This window comes from Artibeus jamaicensis, unplaced genomic scaffold (assembly GCF_021234435.1).
Source record: "Artibeus jamaicensis isolate MK-2021 breed Jamaican fruit bat unplaced genomic scaffold, CSHL_Jam_final contig_311, whole genome shotgun sequence".
Lineage (NCBI taxonomy): Eukaryota > Metazoa > Chordata > Mammalia > Chiroptera > Phyllostomidae > Artibeus > Artibeus jamaicensis.
Window position 1 is genome coordinate 11,590,826 of NW_026521717.1, and position 24,556 is coordinate 11,615,381.

Here is a 24,556-nt window from a genome sequence, read left to right on the forward strand (position 1 = left end):
TTTACACAGCTTATGTTGAAAAAAAAAACAAACAAATATCCTTTGTATTTCACTGTAAAAGTCATTCTTTTTTTTACAGACATAAAAATCTTCCTACAAAATATTCTTCCCAGGCAATCTATAGACGTGTGTCATTTAAAAATGATGTTTTGTTTGCCTCTTCTGCAGATATTTGTAAGTTACTTTTTAAAATTTCTGGTGAGAATTTTATATTTGTAAATAAAATGTAGGTTGGCCTTTAAATTTTATTTTAATTAAATATTTTTCTGTAATTGTAAATAATTACATTCTCATTGTGAAAAATATGGGAAGTGCAAAAAGAATAAAGGCATAGGAAAAGAAACTGGCTATGATGCTTTCAATTTATTGGATTCTTTAAAATTAAATCTCAGATTGCTTTAATGGGAAAGGAAGAATTATCAAAGTAAAGATATGGATATGTATTTTGCTGAAAAAGTGGAAGAAGGAACCAGATAAATAAATGGAATTCAAAGAAGTATATATTACCATGAAATCAAGAGTTGGAAGGGTAAGGGGAAAGAACTTCTCTATATATTATCGAGTTTTAGGGTTTTGCCACCAGCATCAATAATGACCAGAGAGACAGTCAGAATTAAGAATCTGTGGGACTGCAAGGATTATATCCTAAGAATCCTGAATCACCAATTCAAAAGAACCTATACACCCCAATGTTCATAGCAGCATTATTTGTAATAGCCAAGTGCTGGAAACAGCCTAAGTGCCCATTAGTAAATGAGTGGATCAAAAAATTGTGGTGCATATTCCATTTGTCAATGGAATACTGCACAGCAAAAAGAAGGAACTCCTATCCTTTGTAACAGCATGGATGGAACTGGAGAGCATTATGCTAAGTGAAATAAGCTACCATATGATTTTTATTGACAAATACCATATGATCTCACCTATAAGTGGAACCTAATAAACAAAACAAATGAATGAGCAGAATAGAACCAGAGACACTGAAATAAAGAACAAACTGATGGTAACCAGAAGGGAAGGGTGAGGAGGTTAAAGGAGAAAAGAATGGGAAAAGGCAGACCAAGGAACATGAATAGAGGACTCGTGGGTACAAACAATGGGGAGATTGACTGTGGGAGTGGGGGGACAGGGCAAGGGAGAGCAATAGCAAAAAAGGTGGGACAACTGTAACTAAGCAATAAAAAATAATATTTGTGGGAAATGCCTTTCCTGGTATAACACTTTGAAATCAGTATAATAAACTAGGTTTTCTAACCCTGAAGTAGTGCTTTATTCTGTTATGTATGGCTGCTTCCATGTAATGATAATGCTGATGATCACAATCATGAGAAAGGTATGTCCTCAGCACTGTTCTAAATACTTTCCATTGACTCATTCATTTAATATGATACACTAACCTCCCCAAAGCGCACAGAATAATATTCTTTCTTCTTGACAAATATGATATTCCCTATGGCATTGTGCAAAGTTATCTCTATCATGGTCTGGAATCCAAAGAATTTATGATAGATTGTGTGAAATGCTAGACAGTAGCACAGAAGACGCAGATGGCCACCCTCAGGCCTGGAAAGGAGAAAATGGACCCTGACTAGGAAGAAAAATTGGTATTATTACACAAAATAAAAAGGCTGATACTGTTTCCCTGACTCAAACACTCTAAACAAAGTAAACTTAGGATTTTCCTCAGTGTTTTCTAAGTTGGTGCTATTAAGAAGTACAGTTACCTTTTAATTTGATTACATAGATTCGGATTGCAGAAGATTGGTGACATTTCATTACTTTTAAATTCTTATTCAATTGTTTCTATGCAAAACATTTATTGAGAAATAATGTGGACTTTATTTTAGCAAAAGGCAGAGATAATTAGTTTTATAACATTTAATAGATTTATATTTGAAATCAAAACCCACTCTATAAGATATCTGTGGAAATTTCAACATTTTTAAACTTATTTGGTTCATAGTCCAGAGATTCTTACATAGCTTTAAAACTTTTGGGTTTTGCCACTTGTACTGGACACCTGCTACTCCCAGGTTTACATCCTTTCAGCTTCTCTTTAGACCTTAATATGGAAACCAGACAAACAGGTGTAACGTGACAGCACCTGCTCTCCACTGCACCACAAGATTTCTCACTTTTTTCCCTAGGACTTTTGATCAAACCACAGATGCTTGTGGGAATATTCCCAGTATGCACACATCAGCAGCCTGGGTGTGCAAGGGAGTCAATGCTCTTGACCAGTGAGTAAAAGGTGTGGATAAATACTGTTCTCTTATATGGCTCAGGTGGGCAATTGTGAAGCAAATTATGCAAAGGCTTCTCTGAAGGTCCTGATGGAAGGGAGTGCTAGTGTCCCACAGGGTAATCAACAGGGGAGAAATCTTTCACACTGTCTCATAATTACAATGCTTAACAGACTGGGGTTGTTGTAAGGCATGCTAACATTGATTGATTTATAAAGTATTTATTATTGTGCGTGGTTCACATTTATGGCTAAATAATTATTAGTCATTGTTTTTATTATCATCTAATGATGTTTTTATTATTTAAGACTGGTAGCACAAGAGCTCATCTTTCTATTCCAAAGCCATATCTTGGAGACGTACCTTTACTCATCCTCTCTACATGCAGCCACCATTCCTAGTCCCTTAATGATGTCCCCACAAGATTTATTTTCTGGATCTCTTTCTTTCGTTGGAAGTACAGCCACTTGGCTTCTCTTCTAGTTCCCATTCTAAACATATCACTTTTGAAATAAACCCTATCATGATCCATTAATTTTAAACTGAAATTTTAAAAATAGCTTATCTTTAGATTTCACAGGAAGTCATATCTATCATCCTGATATTGCCAAAAAGGAAGGATGCTGGAACTATTCCTAATCTGTTTTCTGTTCTTTTCTGAGTAGGCATCTATGCCTGTGCAGCCTGCATTTTGGCTAGGAAGTCTTACTTCATTAGGTGAAAAAGCACTGAAATTGTAGTTGGCAGTGGATGCTAGTATGGTGGTGGTACAATGGTCCTGCAATATCACAGTTTCCGCCAAGAGAGATGTGGTGGAAATGATGCTTTAATTGTCCTCGACACTGAAGCTCAGTTCATGGAGAACAGAAAATTATTATTTAAACAGATGGCAAACCTGCCCATCCATAACCAGGAATTTAATGAGAGAAAAAAAGCAGCCAGTGCTGTAGGTGTGAGAGTCCAGACCGTTTTAGAAGACATCAGTTTAATTGCTCTTCTATTTTTGTGGAAAATTTCCCAAATGCCCACCTTGCCATCTATTCTACCTTTCTGCTCTCTATTTTTATATTGCCTTTCTGATATTTGGATAAAGTAAGATGGATGGTTTCCTTCTCTTTATTTATCTTTAGAGGGGAAAGGAAGGAGAACGGGAGAGAAATATCAATGTATGGTTGCCTCTCACGTGTCCTCTGCTGGGAACTGGCCTGCAAGCCAGGCATGTGCCCTGACTGGGAATTGAACTGCGATCCTCTGGTTTGTAGGCAGCCCCATGCTCAATCCACTGAGCTACACTAGCCAGGGCCCAATGTCAGTTTTAAACTTGTAAATATAATTGAGGCAGCCTGGTGAAGCTGAAGGCATATGGACACTGATGGCAGAGAGGCCTGTGTGTGACTCTCTGGTCAGCTATTGAATGGAAATTTTGTCTTCCATAAAGTAGGTGGTCATAACCTCTATTTCGACTTCAACACTTTTTGAAGATTAAGAAATACAACATATAGTTCCTAATCCTTGATAGGTGTATAATAAAAAAGTGGCTACAATTATTATTGTGCCCAGCTTGCCTTACATGATGTCCAGTTTAGACTCTTCTGAGTTGCTCTCCTCAATTAATGTTAAACCTTTAGCATATTACCTAGGAACATGCTAAAATTACAGGGCAGAGTCATGGCCACTTTATTATTTCACTCTTTACCCCATCTGTCCCCTATAAAAGCACTGCATCTATACTTCCTCAGAGGGTAGAAGACCTACTAGTTGATCCTAATTAGTGAATAAATCCTATATATTCAATTCAGGTCAGTTAGGTTCAATTCTGAATGTCTAGATGTGTAAAAAGAGAATGCTACAGGTGTAGTGACCTAAGCATAAGACATGGGCCCTGACTTTTAAGTGCTATCAGTCAAGTAGCTATACCTGAATGTATAAAAGTGATTCTTTCTGGAAAAAAAACTTCTCTTGGCTAAATTATCCTGTTTCTATAGTGTCTTTGGATATTTTATAATCCCCATGGAAACCTGTGTTTCTGAAGTACTATAGCATCATATTTGAAGTATTCTAGCATCAATCTTTGGAGAAGAATCTTTCCATCATGGAACTTTAGTGCAGTCACAAAAAGAATAACTCGGTATACCCTATTTTCCAAATCATATAATAAAATTATAAAGTAAGCTAGAAGTCAAAAAGAAAAAATGATTACATTTGACACTTATAGGATGCCCATCTGGAAAAATAGGCTGAAATTGGATCACAGGTCAAGGTCAGGAATCAGCTTGGTAATATAGGTCACCGAAGAAAAGCCTGAACTAGACGCCAGGGAAAAAAGGCAGGGGTGTGGAATACTAGGGCTCAGGGGTTGTTTGACCATGAGTAGCTCAATGCCTATGGGTTCAATGGTATTGTTTCTTCATAGAAAGAGAAACTGGGAGTAATACCCCCTGGGCTGGTGTGAGAGCAAGAAGAGAAAAGGGTTCAACACAAGCACAAGGTTAGCATCTTATAGTTTGGATGGTGTGCTGCTACCTGGGCTCCTCTCTGATATCCACTCATTAACCTGCAAGTGTGCCTCTGCTGTTCTTCATTTAGGTGCCATTCATGGTGTACAACCTAGAATGTGTTCCATGATTCACTCCTGGTGAATTTGGCCTCTCACCTCCCCTAATTTGTACCACCTCTTTAACTAGCAAAACAAAACTTATCACAAGGTTCTTATTTAATAGATTACCTGGAACTGTTAAGATAAAACTGTAGCTTAGTAGAATGAAGAAAGTTCTGGGGTTTGGTGTAGATCAGAATCTGAAAAGAGAGGACATACACACAAATCCCTTCCTTATAAAAGGGCAAAATACATGGATATTAAAAGCTATCATTCATTGAACTTTTAAAATGGTAATAAAACCACTAGGCTTTTAAATCAGTATTCTGTTTATTACACTCACTACACACTATTGTGTAAATGACCCATAGTTGTTTTATGCACTCTTCTACTGATGGACATTTGGGCTGCTTCCATATCTTCACATATATTCCAAGAAGTAGGATCACTGGGTCAGAGTGATACAGGGTGTAGCCAAGGGGGGGACCCCCAAAAAAAGATTTGGAATGGTGTCCAGAATTCAAAGTGTATAAGAATATTGGAGAGACATAAAAGATGTCCTCACCGCCCCCCCCCCCAGGGGGAAGAGACAAATAGAACCAGGGCCATTGAGAGCTGTTTTGCATAGCAATAGTTTTGCAGCTAACCTCTGGAATGATTATTTAACATATCTATAACCTTTAACTGGTTTCATAGATATGTTAAATAGCAGTGGCCAAGTTTGGAGCCAGGGAGAAGGGAGTGGCTTGGACTCAGAATGTAATGAGAGGGTACCACAGTACTTTGGATTAACTAGAGAGAGATCCTGCCTGCACGGTGACACAGCTGATGGTGCCAGCGGCCTGCAACACAGATATGTGCTCTTTTCCTGATTTACAGTACCCAGATTTGGGACAGTGGGAGAAGGGAGGTATGTGGGTGTAGGTGTATACCCTAAAGGACTTTGATATTTTAGGGAGGCATTAAGCCTGAATAGCATTAAATAAACATTTCGTTTCCTTTTCACAAATCTCTGGCATTGAGAGATGTCTTTCCAATTGGCGGCAGACAGAAGAGCCCAGTAGATATTAGTATTTTGTTTTTGGGAGGGGCCTGTTGAGGTCCAAAACAGATGTTGAAAAGGGACAATCCTGAACGAGCCCCGGATAAAGTTAGGCTGACCAGGAACAGGGAAATTTTTACTTCCTAAAAGGGCTAACCGCCAACTACACAAAGAGCCTTTTGAATTTCCCTAATAAACCAATGGCAATCAGCTGTTCAGAGCTAGCCAATAGCTAACAGCCACATCTGCTTCTGTTCAAAGCTTGCTTGCATACCCCTATATAAGGACACAGCTGTAAGTGCTGGGGGCGGCTCTCATCTGCAGCTCTTCTGAGCATAGTGTCCTCGGACACTCAGAGAGCTCGCCCCTTCGCAGGTAAAACTTGGCCAATAAAGTAACATCTTGAAAATTCTGAAAGTCTCTGAACCTCTGTTTCTCGTGACGGTGGATGCAACATTTTGGAGGCCCCAGCGAGATTTCCCTTGGGGAGTTTCGGGTTGGAGATGAGTAGGACGGCTCAAGCTGAGTAAGTAAATGCGAGGATCCTCTTTCAGTTTCTGAGCTCCGGAGCAAGGCAGCCTGAGGTGGTAGGCGGACACGCCGGTAGTCCACCCAGGAATCCCAGGGTCGGGATGCCGCCCTCGGGATCTGGTTTCAGTTTAGTTTTTTTTTTTTATATATATTTTATTTATTTATTTATTTTGATAGAGGGGAAGGGAAGGAGAAAGAGTGGGAGAGAAATATCAATGTATGGTTGCCTCTCATGCGTCCCCTGCTGGGAACTGGCCTGCAACCCAGGCATGTGCCCTGACTGGGAATCAAACTGCGATACTCTGGTTCGCAGGCCCGCGCTCAATCCACTGAGCTACGCCAGCCAGGGCTGGTTTCAGTTCAGTTTTGAGAAAGCGTGACCGGTCACATCAGGTTTTGTTTCCCTCTGCGCTGCGCTGCACCGCGAACCAGAGTTAGGCTTTATGTCGAGAGACTGTGTATTGTATGTGTTGTTGTTTGTCTTTGTGTCTACCCTTGTTACCATTCTCGTTTCTGAGCTCCCTGAGGTTTTTCGGCGTGCACAAATGGGTCAGCGAGAATCCGTGCCTGGCTCTCATCTAAATTGCTTGCTGAACAACTTCTCGGACTTTCAGAGACGAGCGAGGGGATATAGCGGGCCACTGCCAGACCCCGAGTTCCTCCGGACCCTGAGCGAACTTGAATGGCCAACCTTTGATGTCGGTTGGCCGACCAAGGGCACTTTTGATTTGCCCATCCACTTCGCTGTTTGAGCCACTGTCTACGGAGTCCCCCACCCTGATCAATTTGTGTATTAGACAATATATACAGGGAGAAGGCAGACTCAACGTGGCAGGACAGTAGTGGGCCCAACAGTCCCCCGTACACACGAGGGGGAGCACAATACGGCGGAGGAGGAGGAATGGCACCAGCGGGAACGGCTGCCATTTTACCTCCGCAGGAAGGTACTGCCATTTTGCCCCTCCGGGAAGTGCAGCCAGGGCCCGATGCGCCACCCCGGGCACCACCCCGGTTGATATATGTTCCTTTTTCTACTAGTGATCTTTATAATTGGAAACATCAGAATCCACCCTTCTCTGAAAAACCCCAGGGTTTAATCTTCCTCCTCGAGACCATCTTTCGGACCCATCAACCCACCTGGGATGATTGTCAACAGATTTTGCAGACCCTTTTCACATCAGAAGAAAGGGAGAGAATTAATCAAGAGGCGGCAAAAGCCGTAATGGGGGAGGAGGGAGACACGGCCGCGGGGAGAAGAGAAATGGAAGACATCCTTCCCTCACAACCCCCAGCCTGGGACCCGAACACTGCAGGGGGAAGGGATGCACTACTCCAGTATCACTGGGCTCTACTTAGGGGGCTGAAGGCAGCGGCGAGGAAGCCAACTAATTTTAGTAAAGTTAGTGAGGTCATTCAGGGGAGGGAAGAATCCCCAGCGGCTTTCCTCGAGAGGCTAATGGAGGCCTATAGGATATATACCCCGTTAGACCCTGAAGCGGAGGAAAATAGGAGACTTGTTAACATCGCCTTTGTGACTCAGGCAGCTTCAGACATTAGGAAGAAACTTCAGAAGACAGAAGGATTTGAGGGAGAGAATAGGAGTCAGTTATTAGAAATAGCACAGAAAGTATAAATAAACAGGGAGGATCCAGAGGTAGGTAGAGCTAAAGAGGTTGCTAGGATCCTGCTTGCCGCCCAGAAGACCCCCGAGAACAGGAACAGAGGAGGACAGCCAAGGGGCCATAACAGGGGGCCGCGAATAGGCAAAGACCAATGTGCCTACTGCAAGGAGAGAGGACACTGGAAGAGGGACTGTCCAAAGAAGAGAGCGGACGGCCGTAAGCAGGGACAGGCTCCTGAGGTCCTGCTCCAAACCTTAGACTGATGGGGCCAGGGCTCCATTCCCGTTGGCTCCCAGGAGCCCATGGTCACCCTAACGGTCGAAGGTAAGCCAATAGACTTCCTGGTTGACACAGGAGCCACCTTCTCGGTCCTCAAACAACCCCAAGGACAAATTCAAAAGAAAACTACCAAAATAGTTGGGGCAACGGGCAAAGCGGAGGCCTACCCATGGGCTACAGCAAGGGTAACTAACTTAGGCCGGGGCACCATTACCCACTCCTTCCTTGTCATCCCTGACTGCCCCTACCCACTGCTAGGAAGAGATTTATTGCAGAAGCTCCAGGCCACCATCACCTTCAGACGTGAAGAAAGCCCCTCAAGGAGCGAGGAGGAGGAGAAGGAGGTCAGCCTAGAAATAACTGTCCCACTGTCTGAAGAATACCTACTTGCCACTGTCCAAGGAGGTAAGGAGGAAAAGGTGGTGTTTCGGATGCCTTAATCGCCAGAGTACCTAGAGTCTGGACAGAAACTAATCAACCAGGATTGGCTGCTCACCAACCACCAGTCCTGGTGCAGTTACTGAGCACCGCCAGCCCAGTCAGGATCAGGCAGTATCCAGTCCTGGCCTGCGCTAGACAAGGTATTGTGGGACACCTGCACTGCCTGCTGGAGGCGGGCATACTCTGGGAGTGTCAATGGGGCCTGGAATACCCCATTGCTCCCTGTCCAGAAACCAGGGACCCAGGACTACCGCCCCGTCCAGGACTTGCGAGAAGTAAATGCACGGGTAGAGACAATCCACCCTATGGTGCATAACCCGTATACCCTGCTTAGCTCTCTGCCCCCAATCCATACCTATTACTTAAAGGATGCCTTTTTCTGCATCCCACTGGCACCCCAAAGTCAAGAGATCTTTGCTTTCAAGTGGAATGATCCAAAGAATGGATTGGTGGGGCAGTTCACGTGGACGAGGTTACCACGAGGGTTCAAGAACTCCCCCACCATCTTCAATGAGGCACTAAGCAAAGACTTGCAGGCTTTTCGCTTGACCCATCCATCTATAGTATTGTTGCAATATGTGGACGACCTCCTCATAGCTGCTGAAGGCCACGAGGAGTGCGAGGCAGCGATGATAGACTTGCTACAGGACCTCGAGTGAATGGGATACCAAGTTTCTGCCAGGAAAGCCCAAATCGTGACACAAACTGTAAGTTATTTGGGGTATAACCTGCAAGGGGGGCAGAGAACCCTATCCTCTCAGCGAATCCAGGCAGTCCTGCAGATCCCTGAGCCCACTACCAAGAGGCAAGTGTGGGAATTCCTGGGCGCAGTAGGATACTGCAGGTTATGGATTCTAGGCTTTGTAGAGCTGGCCAGACCACTACATGAACTGACTAGAGGGAAGGAGGAATAGTTTATATGGATGGACAAGGAGAAACAGGCATTCCAAGCCCTCAAAGAGGCACTGGTAGCTGCCCCTGCTCTAGCCCTGCCAGACATGGCCAAACCTTTCCAGTTATTCGTAGCTGAGAAGAGGGGAGTTGCCTTAGGAGTACTCAGTCAAGATCTGGGACCATGGAAGAGGCCAGTGGCCTACCTGTCCAAGAAGCTTGACCCTGTAGCCTCAGGATGGCCAACGTGTCTACGGGCCCTTGCAGCCACCTCCATTCTGGTCAAGGAGGCCAGTAAGTTGACTTTAGGTCAAGATATACAAGTGATTGGTGAACATTACATAGAACAAGTGCTCCGATCACCCCCTGATAGATGGCTATCCAATGCCTGATTGACTCAATATCAGGCGCAACCGCTCAACCCACCATCTGTGCAGTTCCTCAAGACAATGGGCTTAAACCCAGCCACCCTACTGCCAGTACCCGATTATGGACAGTGATGTGCAGGGGCCGCAGTGACCACAGAAGATAAGGTCCTGTGGCAAAAAGGATTACCAGCCGGAACCTCTGCACAGAGGGCCGAGTTGATTGGACTAACTAAGGCCTTGCAGATGGCAGAGGGAAAGGTAGCTAACATCTACACTGACAGCCGCGATGCATTCGCCACCACCCACATCCATGGCACCATTTACAAAGAGAGAGGCCTTTTAACAGCAGGAGGAAAAGACATTAAGAATCGTGGTGAGATTCTTGCCCTTTTGGACGCCATTTGGTTGCCCACCAAAGTTGCCATCATACATTGTAAAGGACACCAGAAAGGGGATTCCCCTATTATAAAAGGCAACAATCTAGCAGACTCAGCTGCTAGGGAGGCGGCTTCCCAGGGACAGGGAAGCCTCCTCCCCTTACTACCTCAACCAGCACTACCTCCGGATCCTAGGTACACCCCAGAGGAATGGCAAGAAGGGATGAAGCTTAAGGGGCAGAAAAATCATCAGGGGTGGATAGAACTTCCTGATACTAGGCTTTATCTACCCCAGGGGATAGTCAGAGAAATAGTCCAAGATTTGCATACCAGCACTCACCTTGGGCAAAACAATTTAGAACAACTTATTAAGAAATATTATGTACGTCCCAACATCAGAGACATTGTCTCTGTAGTCTCTAGGTGTGGCATTTGTGCAAGAGTGAACGCACAGAACAAAAGGCTACCTCCCCTCATGTGATACAGAGGAAAAACACCAGGAGAGCTATGGGAAATAGACTTTACTGAAATGACCTTGGGAAAATTAGGATACTCTAAGTATCTGTTAGTACTAATAGACACTTTCTCAGGCTGGGCAGAAGCTTTCCCAACTAAAGGGGAGACGGCCTCCATAGTTTGCAAAACCCTAGTAAGGGAAATATTGCCAAGATACGGTATCCCAGTAGCCCTGGGATCAGACAATGGCCCAGCATTCATCTCAAAGGTCTCACAAGAGTTAGCCACTAGGTTAGGAATTTCATGGAAGCTGCACTGCATATACAGACCTCAGAGCTCAGGCCAGGTAGACAGAATGAATAGGACTCTCAAAGAAACTTTAATAAAATTAAAATTGGAGACCAGTGAGAACTGGGTAGAGCTACTCCCCTTTGCCCTGTTTAGAGTAAGATGTACCCCATACCTGGATAAGTGGACACCTTATGAAATCATGTTTGGCCAGCCTGTTCCCCTTATTCCTCGTCTTGCTAGAGAGGAGATAGAAGTGTCTAACCATAACTTCCTCAAGTCCCTGCAGGCACTGCAACAAATTCGGGCGAGGTGAGAAGACTGCAAGACCAATCAGCACCAACCCCAGCGGCTGGCATGCAGAAACCTGAGCCACCTGATCCTGGACAGTGGGTGTGGATTCTTAACCAGGGGCAGGAGAACTTAGAGCCGTGGTGGATTGGACCCTTCCAGGTACTGTTAAGCTGTTCTTGTGGCTGAGAAACCATTGCTGTTCGTGTGGCTGAGAAACCATACTGGATACACCTTTCTCATATAAAGCCAGCAGAAGACCCAGGTGAGATGTCCAGAGAATGGCGTGCCAAGAGGAACCCAGACGAACCCTTAAAGCTCACTCTCTCACGTGTTTAGGACTACTGTTCCTCGGTTGGGTGTCAGGTAAAGAACAGCTGACGGAACAGTAGTTGCTACTAACTACACGTGGGCAGAGGCAAAAGGTAAACCCATCACTCTAAAGACTGATCTGTCTAAACTGTTTGGTGATTCTATCTGTGACTCTACCCTAGGCTACAGGGGCAGTGAAGGACATAAGGGACCACTCAGAGGAGAAACTGTGATGGCCTTAGGGAAAGGCCCTGCTTGTGATGCATCTCAGAAGAACAAGAATTTATACTACTCAGGAGCATATGGGTGTCCAGAACCACCCAGCAAATGGACAAGGGACTGCGGAGGGGCTAGTGACTATTATTGTAAAAGCTGGGGTTGTGAAACAATAGTCTCAAGGGGACATTGGACCCCAGGGGGAGGAATTGAAAGACCTCCCCTTGGCTGACAATGCTAATAAACTCTTCTGCAAGCTGAATTTAATCAAAGAATTTCATTTTCAACTTTTGCTTAAATAAATAAATAAATAGATTGCTTATAATCTAAATTTTCATTGTTAGGCATTTTTAAGCTTTGTTTTTAAAACATAATGTTCATTTTATTTTTTCCAGTATATCTAATGAATAAATAAGGCCGAGACAATGCTGAAATCTGTTTGGGGATGGAGGAGTGGGCTGTGGCCAGTTTCTCTGGGGAGAAAGAGGCCAGCAGCAGCCAGTTTCTCCAAGGAGAAAAAGGCCTCAAGCGCCTTTCTCCATAGCCTTTTATTGGGTTGTAATACACAGGAATACAGGGTGGCAAGGATCAAGCAGTAGATAACATTACAAAGAGGTCTGAGGGCTTACTATGAGTCAGAGTTGCAGAAACTTTGGGAGACAAACTCATTTCCTCTTGGACCCTTATCATATGAATGAAAGCACTTTTAGCAGATTTCACAGGGTAATCAGCAAGTCTTTGTGATGCCAGATTTTCCCCCAGGGCATGCTCTAGCCAGGCAAGGAGCTGCACCTCTCCCCAACAGGTATTCAGGCTTAAGGGGATTAGAGCCAGGAAGCACTTCTCTCAGAGTACATGGGGACTCGGGCTTTGTCAAAGCTGGGGGGCAAGAGTCCATTGCTCTCTGTTGCAGTCCCCTGAGTCCTTCCATGAAGGCCTCCCAGGTGATCAAGTCTTGCTTAGGTTGCCCCCCACTGTGAGGGGTCTTACCCGTCACTGACTTCCGACCAAGCTCTGGGGGCAGGGAGAGGAATTGAGGTAGCATTTGCTACCAGAGACAAGCTTTGCCTCCTGCGGCTGGCATTCCAAAGGTTGTCTCTCACCCTTAGCCACAAGGGGTAGAGATACAATTCCTAAAATCAAGCAGAGCGGTCTACTACAGGGGTACTCAGTATATAGTTCCTAAGTCACTTTTATTCCAATAAAAACAATGTGGTAAGTTTCATAAGGGAGGATAATTGGATATGATTGAAGAAGAGATTTTTTTTGACAGTTTGCTAGGCTGGCGAGTAGGAGAAGAATGTTCCAGATATCGGCACAAAATACTATAAAACAGTATCTTAGAGTATAAATTTGGTTCAGCTCTTGGATTTTATGTGTAACCCATATTTGTAATGGAAATTAGTTTTGTGGTTTCCAAGATTGATCAGATAATATAGTTTCAGAAATTAAGCACTACTTTTGGAGTGATAATTAAATGCTCTACTCCAAGACCTAGAATAGTACCTAGCACATGGTGGGTATTTAATCAATATTTGTTGAATTACTAGGAGACTAGATCATTAAAGATTTAGTTAGGAGAATCAGAAGGCTTGTATTGGACACATAAAGCCCCCGAGAAATACACTGGGTAGTTCTCATAGTGTCTGATACACATCACTGAGCTCAGCAGAATACTTCTATTTGAGAAGAGTCACCTTCATAATAATATGACTATGGTTGGGCAGATGGTCACTAAAAAGCACAAGTCTAGAGGGGAGTTCATTTTTGTTTTTTCAATAATCTAAGTATTTCAACCTATGAGTTAAACTGGCTGATCAGTATTAGATATTTAGTACACCCTAGAATAGTCATTTTGAGTGCAATGTGAATTCAAGTTTTAGAATGATGGGGCTGATTCAGTTACTTAATGTTTGTATTTGAAATTGGATTTACAGCATCCATGTATTCCAAATTTACTTTCTTAAAGAGAATATTTGTTTTATATCTGTATTAAACCAGAAGAATTTTATAATCAATAACAATAAGAGATTTAGTATATGATATCAAACACGAGTTTGATGCTATAGCTAAAAAGCACATAATGTAGATCCCAGGTTGTTAAGAGGCAGTTTAGATTTCAAAAATTCTTTCCTGACCAACTCATGATATTAAAATATCCTATTATCTATTGAGCATTACTTTGGGAGGTGCATGTTAGGGGCTTCATTTGTATTATCTGTCATTTAAATGGAGCTGTTGCTACATACATTTAAAATGAAGAACTGATGTACAAATAGAAAAATGATTCCCCAAACCACACACAAAATGTCAAAGTCTTTGTGGACATCTGCATCTTTTTGAATTTATGCTTTGGTTTTGAGTCTAGAAAGTATGGTTACTCTGTATGTCACTTACCAAAAGACCTCACCTCCAGATGTCAGCACATAGGGTATTATGGCTTCAGCATATGAGCTTTGAGAGGACATACTTTAGTCTATAGCAGGTCACATAGGACAGCAGTTGGTATATCATAAGCTCTCAATATATATATTTAGTGAAAAGGGGAGAGAAAGAGAGAGGAAAGGGAGGGAGGAAGGAAAGAAGGAAGGAAGGAAAGAAGGAAGGATCTCTAAGTTCCTTTGGAAGTTGCCAAATTACAACCAGAACCCAGAATAAAGAAAGTGTCCCAGCATCAAAGTAAGTATGACCTCTTCAAGCTAAGAGATAAGGAGCTCACAAGCTACTGAGAAATCAAGGCTACAAGAGAAGACAACAACACAGCGGTGCTTAGAATTCTTCAAAGTGATATATAAGCTGTCATGTGATGTAGCTCACCTCTGGGCCTACCACAGCAGAGCTCTGACTTTTTTTCAACTTCACTGTCAAGCAGGACCAGCTGCATAATTTGCAGGGCTCAATAAAAATGAGAATGTTCAAAAAACAAGGAGGAGTGACATTAAAACTACTAAAATATGAAGCCTTTTCTTTTTTTGCAGTCTCAACTTGCTGCGTTGTTTTTTATTTGCTATTTAATGTTCAAAAGTTAAAAAAAAATTAAACCTTTTAATTATTAGCATGAATTTTACCATTGTGTAATGTAAGTTTTAAATAGGATTATTTAACTCCTAGTCAAAATCACCAAAATTATAGTATTCTCACATATGCATATGCATTTCATTCTTTTATTTAAATCCTCACCCAAGGATATTCTTAGAGAGAGGAAGGAAGAGAGAGAGAGGGAAAAATATCATTCGATTGCCTCCTGTACACACCTCAACTGGGGATCAAACTGGCAACCCAGTTATTTGGTACATGGGACAACACTCTAACCCTCTGAGGTACCTGGCCAGAGCTATATTTCACTTTTCCAGAATAGTAAAATTTCTGCACAAAACTAACTCAAACACTTTTATTTATTTATTTTTATGTGTAAATTTCACCAGTACTCTCTACCTTTAGCTTACTGACAAGTAAGTATGTCCGGAAAGGAAAAAGATACATAGGTTGCCCTAATTTTCCCTTTTCTGTGTCATCAGTTTCAGTGTGATTGGCTACTACAGTAAAGTACCAAGAGTAAGAAGGAATGTGAGATTTCATGGTTGCTTGTGTCCTAGAACACTGCTTCTTGAATGAGGGATGTAAAAGATGGTAAGGGTGGGGAAGGGAGGACCAAGACTAAGTCAGTCATCTGAAATTCTATATATTCTTTCTTTTTCTCACTTTACCCTATAGATTTTAATATTTATTAGATATAGAGAGCACTTTTTCTATTTCCTCCCTGTTCAAAATCAGTCTGCAATGGCCACAATAACAAGCTTTTTTTTTTTGCCCATTTTCCTAACTAAGATTAACAAGGCTCAGTCAGTCATGGAACTGAGATGAGGCACACTAGACTGGCTGCTCTGTAGTCTTATACACAAAATTTTGCCCTTGGTGAGCCACACATTTCATTTAATGATTTATGTTGTTTTATACAGGTCACATTAATTGAGGTCCTAAATCAGTTGTTAGATTAGGTCATCAGAACTTTTTTTTTTGGCCGACATCAAAAAGGCTTCTGAGAGAGAAATTAAAGATGGCAGCAGAGTAGATGAAAATTACATTTGCCTGCTCCCTGAAACATATCAGAGTAGCAGCTAAAGTGCAAACCAATCAACCTAAATAACCATCTGAAGACTATTCAATGAATAGAAGTCTTATAAGAAAGGATTACAGATGACTCTTTATGAAGACTAATAGGAAGGGTGGACATGCTAAAAGGGTTGATTGGCTCAAACCACTTGTGGTGGCAGAAAACCCAGAGGGATAGCTCTGTTGAGGAGGTTATCTCCACAAGAGCAAAGGGCATCAGCTCCAAACCAGGCTTCCTAGCTTGGGGAACTAGAGCCAGAAATAAAAGTCCACACAATATGTAGCTATAATTTCAGTGGAGATTTCATCTGCTCTGGTGAGAAGGAGGGCTCTCTTCAAGGGCAGTGTACAGAACTTCAGCAATGGCTTGGCAGAGAGATGGCAGTTCAGAGTGGTCTGGAATCATAAAAGGAGAAATTGAGTGGTGTGGCTGTGGGGAGAGAAAGCAAGGGTCCCTGTGATGGGTCTCTCTCCACACCACCAAAAGTCACCATCTTTCCTGGGTCAGGCATCCCCCTATACAACATCAGCCTAGAGAGTGGCAATAGCAGATACTATCCTGCAAAAATCACTCCTGGCGGACAGGTTTCAGGCAGATTCTTGCCCTGCCAGAGGTACAACCCTTATTAAAAAGCTCTCAAAGCCCTGGCTGGTGTGGACCCATGGATTGAGTGCCAGACTGTGAAGCAGAGGGTTGCAATTTGATTTCCAGTGTAAGGCACCAGCCTGGGTTGCAGGCCAGGTCCCTAGTAGCGGGCGCATGACAGGCAACCCACATTAATGTTTCTCTCCCTTTTCCCCTGCCTTCCCCTTTTTCTAAAAAGAAATAAAATATCTAAAAAAAGTTCTCAAAGAGGTTTGGGCAAGCTCAAACAGTGCCAGAATCACGGAGGAAGAGACTAAGTTGCAGGGCTGGTGAGTAGAGCCATTTTCTTTCATGTACCTGAGCATACACCTAGAAGTTCCTATGCTTAGTTCTCCCTCCACCTGGTTAAGCAAAAGTCTACTTTAGCTGGGTGAACTCTGCTGGCTTCATTCTGACAACTGCCTAAAACCATGTCCCACCACAAAGGCCCACAAATCTCAGGCAGGTGGGGGCTAGTGTTGGTGATTCTTGAGATGTTCGCTGAGTGGCCTCAGACACAGTATGGGTACTGAATTTCAATCTATATCAACTTGGTGAACACCACTCCCTCCTACCTCACTAAGAACCTATCTCATACAATATGTAAATTGTCAGAGGCTCTTTCAGTGACAAGAAGACTAATAGGCAACCAGCAGGTAGAAGTAGATATTGAGTACTTTGGGCCTTTTGCTGACCTGCCACAGGGCTCAGAGCTGGTGGAAGCTGACCTTGGTACACAGTTTTGTAACTCCCACATGCATCCAGGTCCAGCAAAGGCATCCACAAACTATGGGTCACTTGGTAGCTCCCTACAGGTAGCCCAAGACTGATTACAGGAAGTGTCTGACATTGAATTGCACCAGAGTCTCTCCCAAGCAACTCCAGAACAAACACATATGGTGATGGGCTTCAGACAACACTAGATCACAATTCAATTAGCTCCATAGGTGACACGCCCAAAGGGAGATTGAAGAATGTATCAGAGCCTGCTGGGAACAATGCCACCTTTTTGTGGGGAAGCTTCTGAGCAGCAGCTCATACACTGTGATCAAGGTCAATCCTCATAGTCAGCTAGGCTGAAGGTCAGCCACAGATAGGCCAAAAGCAATCAAGACTCAACTATAAAAGGAAGACTTACATAATGTACACAAGGCTCCTTCCTGGAGCACCTAACTCAGATGACAAAGGAGATTGTGTCACTGAGTCCCACAAGAAAACTACTACATAAGGTCACCATAACAAGATAGAGAGACACAGCAGATCTACTTAATAAAAAAATACAGAGAGGCAGCTAAAATGGGGAGACAAAAAATATAATCCAAACAGACAGAAGAGATCCCCTGGAAAAGAACTAAATAAAATGGAGACAACCAAGCTACTAGATGAGAGTTCAAAACAATGGTCAGGAGCATGTTTAAAGAAATCAAGTAAAGAATGGAGAACTTAAACAAAGAGACAGTAAGTGTAAAAGAAAACACAGAAACCATACAAAAGAACCAGTAATGAATGAGAAACATAACATCTGAAATGAAGAATATACTAGAAGAAATCAACTTCAGGTTAAAGCAGAGAACTGAATCAGTACATCAGAAGACAAGAGAGCAGAAAACACACATGCAGAGCAGCAAAAAATATAAAAGAACTTTTAAAGATGAGGGAAGTCTAAGGGATTTCTGGGACAACAGTAAGCATAATATTGAGACATAGAGATACCAGAAGTAGGAGAAAGAGAGCAAGAGATTGAGAACTTATTTAAAGAAATAATTACTGAAATCTTTCCAAACCTGGTGAAGAAAAAAGATACTTAAGTCCAAGAAGTTCAGAGAGTCCCAAATAAGATGAAGCAAAAGAGGCTGACACCAAGACACATCATAATTAAACTGAAAAGGTTAAATACAGAGACACTGAAATAAAGAACAAACTAACAGTAACCAGAGGGGAAGGGAGAATGGGATAATGGGGGAAAGAAGGGGAAGGGTCACCAAGGAACATGTATAAAGGACCCATGGACAAAGACAATGTGGGGGTAGCATTGAATGTGGAAGGTGGGGGTGGGTGGGGTGGGTGGGGCTGAGGGAAAATGGTGGGAGGGAAAGGGGGAAAACTATAGTTGAACAACAATAAAAAATATTTTTTAATTGCCTCAGTACGAAAGTGGCTACTCAATATGAGCAACTTACAGAGGCCAAAAAATGTGTCAAGATTAACTTCACAAATAATCAGAGATGCAAATGAGAGCAATATTGATTTTTCACTCACCACATCAAAATGGATTTTTAAAAAATGAATTTCAATACCAGAGAGACTGAATTTTATGAGCAGTCTTATATACTCCTGAAGGAAGTGTGAATTTAGGTAACCTTTCTATAAAGCGATTTTCAAAATTTACCAAATCCTTGCTGGAAACTTATCCTGTGGTATAACAATGTAACTTAGTAGTTTATTAAAATTTTTAAAGAGAAAGCATAAAATGTTAAATACAAAGAGAGAACCTTAAAAGCAGCAAAAGAAAAACAATTACCTAAAAGGGGACCCCCACAAGGCCATCAGGTGATTTCTCAACAGAAACTTTCAGGCCAGAAGGTATTGGCAGGAAATATTTGAAGTAATAATAAAGTAGAACCTACTACCAAGACTACACTACTCAGCAAGGATAGCATTTCAAATTGAAAAAGAAATAAAGAGCTTCTCAGACAAAGAAAAATCTAAAGAAGTTCATTACCAAAACACCAGTATTACAAAAATTGTTAAGAGAAATTCTATAATAAGAAAAAATTTTAAAAAGAGAAAGGAACATGATTATAAAGAATAAAATGACATTAAATATGTACACGTCATAATCACTTTAAAAGTAAATGGATTAAATCCCCAATCAAAAGACTCAGTGGATAATAAAACAAGACCCATAGATATACTGTCTACAAGAGACCCACATCAAAATGAAAGATACATGCAGGCTGAAAGTAAAAGAATGGAAAAAGATATTTCATACAAATAAAAATTAAATAAAGAATGTCAGGTAACAAGAATTATATGAGAGAAAATAGACTTTAAAACCAAGTCTACAACAGGAGACAAAAAAGGTCATTACATAATGATAAAGGGTTCAATCCAACAAGAGAATATAATCCTTGTAAATATTTATGCAACCAATATGGTAGTACCTAAATATATACTAAATGTTGATAGATATAAAAGGAGGTATTAATAGTAATACACTAATAGTAGTGGACTTTAGATCTTGCAGACAGAAAATCAACAAGGAAACAGAGGTCTATTTTTTTTAGTTTTTGTTTTATTTTTATATATATATATATATATATATATATATATATATATATATATATATTTACTTTTTTATTGTTGTTCAAATACAGCTGTCTCCATTTTTTCCTCCACCACTCCCTCCCTCCCCTTCCATCCCCACCTCCCATACCTGATCCCAACCCCCACCTACTTGGTTTTGTCCATGTGTCCTTTATAGGTGCTCCTGAAATCTCTTCCCCTTTCCTCCCCATTATCCCCTCAAATCTCCCCTCTGGTTAATGTCAGTTTGTTCTTTATTTCAATGTCTCTGGTTGTATTCTGCTTGCTTGCTTGTTTTGTTGATTAAGTTCCAGTTGAAGGTGAGATCAAATGATATTTGTCTTTCACTGCCTGGCCTATTTCACTTAGCATAATATTCTCCACTTCCATCCATACTGTCACAAAGAGTAGGAGCTCCTTCTTTATTTCTGTTGCATAGTATTTCATCATGTAAATGTACTATAGTTTCTTGATCTATTCATTTACTGATGGGCACTTAGATTGCTTCCAGCACTTGGTATTGTAAATTTTGCTGCCATGGACATTGGGATGCACACTTTCTTTTGAACTGGTGTTTCAAAGTTTTTAATACATAACCCCTGCAGTGGAATTTCTGGATCAAAACACAATTCCATTTTTAATTTTTGAGGAAATTCCATACTGTTTTCTACAGTGGCTGCACCAGTCTGCATTCCCACCAACAGTGCACTAGGGTTCTCTTTTCTGTACATCCTCTCCAACACTTATTTGTTCATTTGTTTATGATGACCATACTCACTGTGTGAAGTGCTATCTCATTTTGATTTCAATTTGTATCTCTCTGATGATTAGTGATGCTGAGCATCTTTTCATGTCTCTGGCCCCTCCATATGTCCTTGTTGGGGAAGTGACTGTTCAAGTTTGTTGCTCATTTTTTACCTGAGATGTTTGATTTCCTGGAGTGGAGTTGTATGCATTCTTTATATATTTTGGAGATCAAACCCTTGTACAAGATATCATTGGCAGAGGAAGATGGTGGTGGAGTAGGACAAAGGATTCCACCTCCCCCCACACATGGGAGAGAAACCTGGCCAATCTGCAGAGGAACACAGCAAATAGCCAACAGTGACCCAGCATATAGGAAAATAGAACTCCAGAAATTGTAGCGGACACTGAATGACCAGATGGTGAAGAGATGGCTGCAGGTCAATAAGGTCCAAGGGAACAGCACAGAGGCCACAGGCCAGGCTGAGGCTGCTGCATCTGCTGGGCTATGCCAGGGCCTAGGCTGGATCTGCCATAACTCTTTGGGAGCCAAGGACTCGGGAGCAAGGTCCTTGGGAGAGAGCTGGGTAATCAGCTCCCTCCCTATTCCGCAGGACTCAATATGAAAAATGCCAGGAGAGATCTGTTTGCTTAAAGTATGAGAGAGAGAAATGGGCATAAGGAAGCAAACAAGGGGACCTCGATCACCTGTGGAGTCTGTGGTCAATGGCTTGGGAGAATTGAGAGTTGCCCTTGCATTCCCCAGTAGCACTGGAAAAGGTTTGTGCCCAAGCCTGTGGGACCAGGCAAGCCTGGCCGGGAGTGTGCGCACCCACACCCCAGCCCAGGACAGTGACTCCCATGACTCCTAGGGAAAGACTGCTCTCAGTGGGGTGCTGGAGAGAGGCACCAGATATTGGGAGAGCTCTTGTGAGACTGGCTGAGTATGCGAGAAGGGATAAAGGCCACACCAATCACCCCTCAGCCAATGAGAACAGAAAAAATGGTTTGGCCAGCTGGAAACCAACAAGAGATTTTTTTGTTTCCTTGTTTGTTTATTTTTAAATAATCTTTTATTTTTTAACTTTTTTATTATTTTATCTTTCAATACTTTATCCTTTCTCTTCTTCTTTCTTGCTTTATTTATTCTCCCTTTCCAAACTTACCACTTTTTCCTCCCTTCTGCTGCCTTCGTTTTTTTTTAACTCCCCCCAAGTGAGACAAAATACTTGGAATGGCAAAAAGACTAAAGTTGGACCCAAAGAGGGGGCATTCCAACAGTAGAGACAGAATAATTTCAATTTGCTATAGCCGAGAAGCCACAAGTTACTGCATATTTGTATTATTTTTTCATTATTCTTACATCTTTTATTTTAAGAGTATCTTTGTATTCCTCCCCTTTCCGTATAGTCATCTTTACCTTGGCTGAATGTATTGTATCACTTCACATGTTTCCCCTATCCCCTCATTCATAGTGTATTGCTAATTTATTGTCCTTTACTTCCCCTTGCTCCATCAGCACACTATTGAAGGTCCAATACTCCCTAATCTTGGTATATCATAGATTCTGTCATATGATTGTTGCTCTAATATTACCGTAAATAATAGATGTTCCATACTATTGTAAATACTACACAACACCCCTCCCAGATCTTAGCCCACTTCGTTGTTGCCTGAACTATAATACTATAGTGGTTAACTCTATTCTCTCTCACACTACATCTATTTACCACCCTTTATTCTCACCTTACCTCAGAATCTGACCTCCTTCAAACCCATTGCTTTCTAGATCCAACTCATAAGCCTTCCCTCCCCAACAAGAGATTTATTTTCTTTCCATCCTTTCTAAAAAGTGGCTAATTGGGTTGAAGATTATGGTTATCACTATACATAGCCAAAGGATCTCCTACCTTTTCTCTACCGGATGCTACTCTAAATATCATAGAACACTCTCCTGCTGTCATAAAACATTTTGCCTTCCCCTCCAAATAATCACACACACACAAAAAGTAGATGGAAGCAGTGAACACCAGGATACCCACTGGAAGAGGAACCCAACAACAAAGGAACCACCAACAGATAACAACAGAAGAAAGTGAAGGAAAGAGTAGAAACCACACAAACCTCAACCCAAGACATATCTGGAAATACAGCTAAACAGTGGAGAAACTACCCAGTGTAAACAACTGAACAAGAGCAAAAGAGAATCCTCAAAACGCTGTACACACAGAAGAACTAGCTTCAACACAAACCACCCTCACCAGCAAAACAAATTAAAATGGGTATGTACAGAAGGACCATCAGTTAACCTGCTGGTGAGAAGGACCCACAAAAAAAAAGACCCCAAAACAATCAAAACCCAAAGACAAAAACAGAGCCAACTTAAATGACAGTCTAAGAGCAGTGACCTTGGGAGATTAAAGAGGCCACACCACTAAATCTCATAGGTATTATAGCACAGAAGTTCACACCATGAACCCAGGAAGCCAGAACAAATCAATTTAACAAGCTGAAGCTAACAAGAAGAGTCTCACAAACGATGGGAAGACAAAGAAACAACCCCCCGATGAAAGAAAAGAAGGAAATTGCAGAAAGAATGCTAGATGAAATAGAGGCAAGTCAGATATCAAATATTGAATTCAAGGCACTTGTTACCAGTAATTTCAAAGAGCTCACAATGAGCTACCAGAAACTACAGGGGAATTACAATGAACTTGCTGCAAACTATATCAACATGAAAAAAAAAAAAAAGAATTTATCAGCAAGGGCCAAAAAGGAATAAAGAATACAATTTCTGAATTGAAGAACACAGTAGAAGGAATCAAAAGCAGAATCAATGAAGCAAAAGATCAGATGAGGGAGTTGAAGGACAAAGTAAAAAGAAAAACACACAGTAAGACTAAGAAAAGGAAAAGAGACTCCGAAAGAATGAAGAGGGATTAAGAGAAATGCAAGACAATATGAAATGTAATAATATCCGAATAATAGGAATACCAGAAGGAGAAGAAGAGCAAGAGATAGTAAATCTATTTTTAAAAAGTAATGATGGAAAACTTTCATAATTTGATGAAAGAAAAAGTCACACAAATCCAGGAAACACAGAGAGTCCTAATCAAGAGGAACCCTAAGAGGCCCACTTCAAGACGCATCATCATTAAAATGGCAGAATTACAAACAAAGATAGAATCTTAAAGGCAGCAATGGAAAAAAATGAAGTAACATACAAGGGAGCCCCAATAAGGTTAGCAGCTGACTTCTAAATGGAAACGCTCCAAGCAAGAATAGAATGGCAAGAAATATTCCAAGTAATGAGAACCAGAGGCCTGCAAGCAAGGCTACTTTACCCAGCAAGGCTCTCAGTCAAGACACAAGGCCAAATAAAGAGCTTCCAGGACAAAAGAAATCTAAAAGAATATGCCTACACAAAACCAGCTCTGCAAAAAATACTGAAAGGATTGCTTTAAGGAAAGGAAGGAAAAAAGAGAGACAAAGAGGAACACAGGTATAAAAATGACATTAAGTACCTATCAGTAATAACCTTAAACATAAATGGATGAAATATTCCAATCCAAAGACATCAAATAGCTGAATGAATAAGAAAGCATGACACAGACATATGCTGCCTACAAGAGACCTACCTCAGGAAAAAATACCTACACAGACTAAAAGTGAATGGCTAGAAACAAATTTTTCAAGTAAATGGTCAGGAAAAAAAAAAGCCAAGATAGCAATAGTCTTATCAGACAAAATAATCTTCAAAAAAAAGGACCATAAGGAGAGACCCAGAAGGCCACTTAATAATACTCAAGGGAAGA